Raw genomic sequence first — 6,008 nt, 5'->3', positions numbered from 1 at the left:
TTAGGGCTGGACTGCTCTCATTTCTTACGCTGACTCCGACTTCTGCCTCATCATTTATACTCATTGTTCTTCCCTCTGCTCTTTAGAGAAACACTTAGTGAGTCTTTTTCTCTCTTGGACATGGCCACCCTTCAACAGGAGAGGTAGCATCCGTGTCCGTGTGTCTCCTTTTCTCCAGCGGACACACACCACCTGCAGTGCTTCCCCGGAAGCGATGGTTTCCAGATCCCTCTGCACCTGCTCATCCCCTTGTGAATGGACCGCAGACGTTTCCAGATGCCTCACACACTGCACACGCATGTTCGAGGAAAACCCCAGGGCCAGTCTGATGGCACAGAGGGGGCCCCAATCCCGCCCACGTGAGTTACTGGTGCAGCCGAGGAGGCTGGAAGTTGTGCTGGCAGCCAGGGCAGCCCTGTGGTCCACACTGCACCCAGGAGCTGGTGAAAACCTGCAGATCTTTTCATGGGAAATTCACCAGTTTGTTTATATGCCTCCGATCTCTCCCTCTCGAGGCAGGGTATCCACAGAACCCCACCTCACCGCTTTGACGCCGCACACCCACCTTTTGAAAAAGTTTTCTTTTGTGCCTGTGTTTAGCTCTCCCTCCGGTTTCATGTCCAGCACAAATTTAATGAGAAAGATACTGTGTGTGTTTTAACGTTATGTTCCAAGGATAACACCCGTGGCAATGAGCCTGTTTGGAGCCTGTCCCCCTGCACTCTGGTTTGGGTGTCAGGCTCCGACCCAGAAGGCGGGGTCAGGGAAGGTGCACGTCTCTTCGCCAGGCCCAGGGCGAGGCCCGGCTTTGCCAGGGCTGCGGACAGTGACAGTCCGCCTCCGCCGGCCACCCTGGCCAGGAACGTCTGAGTAATCTTGGACTCGTGTCTGTCCTGTCTCCTATTGCCTAATCTTGCCTGGCCTTCGTTAAAAACATCTTGCTCCTTCACTTTCTCTCACTTGTTCCTCCACACGTTTCTCCTGGGCCCACAGTGCTTGTGCCAGAGCCTGAGACTGGTCTCGCCAACACAGACTCCCAGATATTTACAAGCAATTCCCGAAGGGGTGCCAGGCCCCTGGGGGTGTCTCTCAGACTGCGCCCTGATAGGAGGATAGGAGTTGGTCAAACCAGTCGCTGGAAGACTCACATTTCAAGCCAAGGAAACAAAGGAATGTCCACTGGTCAGCACTGGGATGTGAGCAGAGGGTGCCAGGCCTCCTCCTAAGGAAGGTTGAGGTTGGGCAGTGCCCTGACTGAAGACGCAGAGGCAGTGGAGGGAGGCAGCCATAGTGGGTGTGGGTGGGAGGCAGAGATGGGAAGACGTGGGGTTCAGGGGCCAGCAGAGGGAGCAGGGAAGGAAAGGGGGCAGCAGTGATTGGATGGAGGGAGGAGTTGAAAGGGGTAATGATGCCTTAAAAAGCATGCTCCTAGGAGAGGAACATTCTAGGAGCAGGTTAGGTGGTGGGAGAGCGAGGAGATGAGGACTAGGTTTAGGAGGGCCCGGTCCTTTGCTGTGAGGAGGTGGGTGACTGAGGAGCCAGTTGCTCGCTCCCGCCCCCACCACCTCTGGGGGTCCTCAGTCCCCTCCCCTTTCTGCAGTCATGAGACCCTTTGCTCCTTTTCTCTGCCTGCCTCCTGCCTCAGGAGGATGCTGGTCCACCCCAGAGTGTCTTCAGGAGGGGTTGAATACCCCCTACACCCCCTACCCGACCCTGAGCCCAGCATATTCACAGCTCACCAACTTTTGCATCTCAGTCACCTGGGTGAGTATGGGAGGGGCACGTGAGAGTTGCCCGAGGACCAAGGAGTTCAAACTACTGGCCAAGGCCCGGGAAGGCACTGTTCATGTTAGGGCTTTGGGAGATGGGTAGGTTTGGGCTGAGCAAAGAGGGTATTCCGTGAGAGAACCACGGGCTACTCTGAAAACAGACCAATAATCTGGAGATTCCTTGATGAACATAGAATGACAGAAGTAAACGTTTGGGCATATTTTTAAGTAAGTTACATTGAAATATAATAACTAGACTACAAAATTCCCCCGTTTCAAGTGTACAATTCAGAGGTTTCTAGTATATTTGCAGAGCTGTGCAACCATCACCAGTCATTTCACTAGAACATCTTCATCGTCCCATGAAGAAACTCCATACCATGGGCAATCACTCCCATTCCCCCTCCCTCCAACCCCTGGCACCACTCATCTACTTTCTGTCTCTATGGATTTGCCTATTCTAGGCATTTCACTTAAATGGATTTATACCTATGTGGCCTTTATGACTGGCATCCTTCACTTAGTGTAATCTTTTTTAAAATATATATTTTTACTTATTTCAGAGAGGAAGGAAGAGGGAGAGAGAGATAGAAACATCAATGTTGAGAGAGAATTATTGATCAGCTGCCTCCTGCACGGCCCCTCTTGGGGATCGAGCCCACAACCTGGGCATGTGCCCTTGACCGGAATCGAACCCGGGACCCTTCAGTCCAATGTTCTATCCACTGAGCCAAACCAGCTAGGGCAGTGTAATCTTTTTAAGATTCATCCACGTTGTAGAAATATTTCATTTCTTTATAGGACTAAACAATACTCTGTTATATAAATGTACCATATTTTGTTTATTCATTCGTCAGTTGATGGACATTTGGGGTTTTTCCAATTTTTGGTTATTATAAATAATATTATCCTGCTTTGAACATTCATGTAAGAGTTTTTGTGTGGACATGTTTCTAATTCTCCTGGCTACATACCCAGGAATGGCATTGCTGGGTCACATGGTAACTCTATGTTTAACACTTTGAGGAACTACCAATCTGTTTTCTTTTTTAAAAAATATTTTTATTGATTGATTTCAGAGAGGAAGGGAGAGGGAGAGAGAGATAAAAACATCAATGATGAGAGAAAATCATTGGTTGGCTGCCTCCTGCATGCCCTCTACTAGGGATCGAGCCCACAACCCAGGCATGTGCCCTAACTAGGAATAGAACCGTGACCTCCTGGTTCATAGGTCGACCCTCAACCACTGAGCCACACCAGCCGAGCCCAATCTGTTTTCCAGCATTGCTTCAGCATTTTATAATCCATCAGGAATGTACACAGATTCCCATTTCTCCATCTCTTTGACAACGTCTGCTATTGTCTGCTTTTACTTTAGGCATCTTGATGGGTACGAAGTGGTATTTCATTGTGGTTTGGTCTGCATTTCCCCGATGACTAGTGAAGTTGAGCATCTCTGTGTGTTTGATAATTTGTGTGTGTCTTTGGAGAATGTCTATTTAAATCTTCTGCCCACTTTTTAACTGAGTTATTTGTCTTTTTATTGTTGAATTGTAAGTTCTTCATATATTCTGGACACAAGTCCCTCGTCAGATACGTGCTTTCTCCCAATCTGTGGGTTGTCTTTTCATTTTTTTGATGGCGTCCTTTGAAGCACAAAAGTTTTTAATTTTGATGAAGACCAATTTATCTAAGTTTTCTTTTGTAACTTGTGCTTCCGGTGTCATATCTAAGAAGCCATTGCCTAATCCAAAGTCACAAAGATTATACATGTGCTTTTAATAAGATTTTTATGATTTTTAGCTCTTACATTCTCTATGACCATTTGGGGTTAATTTTTGCAAACGGGATGAGGTAGGCGTCCAACTTCATTCTTTTGCATGTGGAAATCCAGTTGCCCCAGAACCTTTTGGTAAAAAGGCTTTCTTCCCTTTCCCACTGCCCCACTTAGTTGTCTGGGCACCCTTGCCAAAAACCCACTGAACATAAATGGAAGGCCTATGTCTGGACTCAATCTGTTGCATTGTTAGGTGTGTTTTCTAAGGGATTTTTTCTCCAGCTGTGCTACCAGGGGGCCCATCCTTCCCTGGAAGAGAGATGGGGCAATCTCTCAAGCAGACTGCATTTCCTGGGTCCGTCAGGCCTCATCACAGTGAGATCCTCCTGCAGGATCCAGGCCGCCTCCATTGTTTTGCTGGCAGCTGGGAGGTAGCTGACCAAATGAAGGACCTTATCTCTCTCCTGCCTCCTAAGGTTATTGTAAATATCAAATTAGATTACTTACACAAAAGAATTTAGAAAGGTCTGAAGTGCCATCCAAATGTAAGGTGTACTAGTATCCTTCTCATTACTGTGCCTCTCCATCAGGAATAAGACCTAAATATAGAGAAGTTACTTTCAACTTCCACTCGTTGGGATCAAGGTTGTGATGTCTGTATTGTTGCAAATTCCAAATGAGTGCGGTTTGGTGCGTCATGTCATCTTGAGGAGGCTGTGAGCTTGCCCTTGCCACCGGGGGATTGAATATCAATGTTGGCCATCCCTTCCTTCCACTCCCCCTTCCTTGAATGAGGGCCTTGTTTGTGCCAGACACTGTGCTAAGCTCACAGGCAGACACAGCCTCTATCCTCCTGAACTCACAGTTTAGCAGGGAAGCTGTATAATTCAACAGCCATTATGGTCAATGTGACCGTGACAGAGATGCAGGGTGACCCTCCAACCAGCCTTGGGATCAGTTCGCTCCAGGTAAACCAGGGGGTTTAGAGTATCTTCCAACCTCAAATTGCCTTTGCTCCTGTGAGGTCTCAAGGAGGCAGAGGCTGTCCCATGCTGAGCTCGGGCCCTAACCCAGATGTCCTGTAGCCACTGTCACGATGCCACACCGTGAGGCCTGAGAATGGGCCGGCAGGACTGAACAAGGGCTCCGCCATCCTCCCAGGCTCAGTTCTCAGGAGCCCGTCAGAGGCAGGGCCCCAGCTGAAACCTCCTCCATCTGCCTTCTGCAGCGTTTCTTTGCTGATAGCAGAGAAGGGCTCCCTGGTTACAAATGGAACCTCAGACTTCTTCCTCTCTACCCATCCCCCAGCCCTGGCCCCCCAGGACCACTCCCCCAAGGCCTGAAGGGGTGCCACTCTCAAAATCCCTCCCTCCAGTCTCCACCGGTGGACAGACTGCTCCGTCCAGAAGACAGAAGTTCACGTGCATGGATGACCCTTGGCCTTAAAGCCTGGAAAACCAAGCTGCCAGGACCACCGGAGAGCTGGGTGGCTCCAAGGAGAAGAGCCCGGGCCACTGCCTCACCCTCAGCCTGGTCCTCACCCTCACTAGGGCCACTCTGATCAGGGGTGTCCACTGGCCAGCACTGAAGTACACTGTTGTCCCTTGGTGAGAGGAAAAGCCACAGGACCCCAGCTTTCCTCCCCCCTTCCTCCTCTCTCCCCTCCACTGTGGCTACTGGCAACACCCTGCCTTCCCCACTCCTGGGGCTGGGGCAGCCCTTTCCTCTTCTGCCCACCTTCCTCCCCCCTCCTACCCCCGTCTGCTACACAATTCTCCCTGGTACCATGTCACCTGACAACTCAGTATGACCTCGGGTCTACTCAAGTCGCACAGCCTCCTGCACACACTCCATACGCCGAGCCGAGCGTGACACGTGAGCTCGTGTGTCCCTCCGAGCCCCAGGCTCCACACCACCTACAGACACCAGGAGTCAGGAGCCTCCCAGAGGCCCCAAGCAGCGAATGGGTTGGGGACTCCAAGCAGGTGACCCTGGCCCCTCTGCCCAGCCTCTACTACTTTCACAGAACCCTCCACATCCTTGGGGGGTCCGCTGGGGTGTAGGGTCCTCCGACCTCTGGGGACAGACACCATGGTGCTAAGGAGTTAGGGGAGGCCCCTCAGCCTCCACTACCACCTCAAAAGGATTCCACTCTCCCCCCTTCCCCGATGCTTGTCACCTAAAGGGACACGCGGATGAGACAGGGAAAGACTGATGTCGAGTGTGGTAACGAGGTGACTTGGTTTTTTCAACTGTCAAGCCAAGGGCTGTTCTCTGCCTAGGCTCCTCTTTGTAGCTGTCAAAGGCTGCCTCTGGGGGGCTGCTTCTGCAGGAGCCACGGGCAGCTGTGTCCCCAATAGGAAGAGGCAGGTGTGCCAGCACCCCTGTGCCTCTCTGCCCGCCTCCCAGGACAGCTCCCTATTCTCCCCCCATTTCCCACCAGCCCCCCACCCCGGGGTGTG

Source organism: Myotis davidii, unplaced genomic scaffold (assembly GCF_000327345.1).
Source record: "Myotis davidii unplaced genomic scaffold, ASM32734v1 scaffold69, whole genome shotgun sequence".
NCBI classification, from domain to species: domain Eukaryota; kingdom Metazoa; phylum Chordata; class Mammalia; order Chiroptera; family Vespertilionidae; genus Myotis; species Myotis davidii.
Note: the sequence above shows the minus strand (reverse complement) of the source record.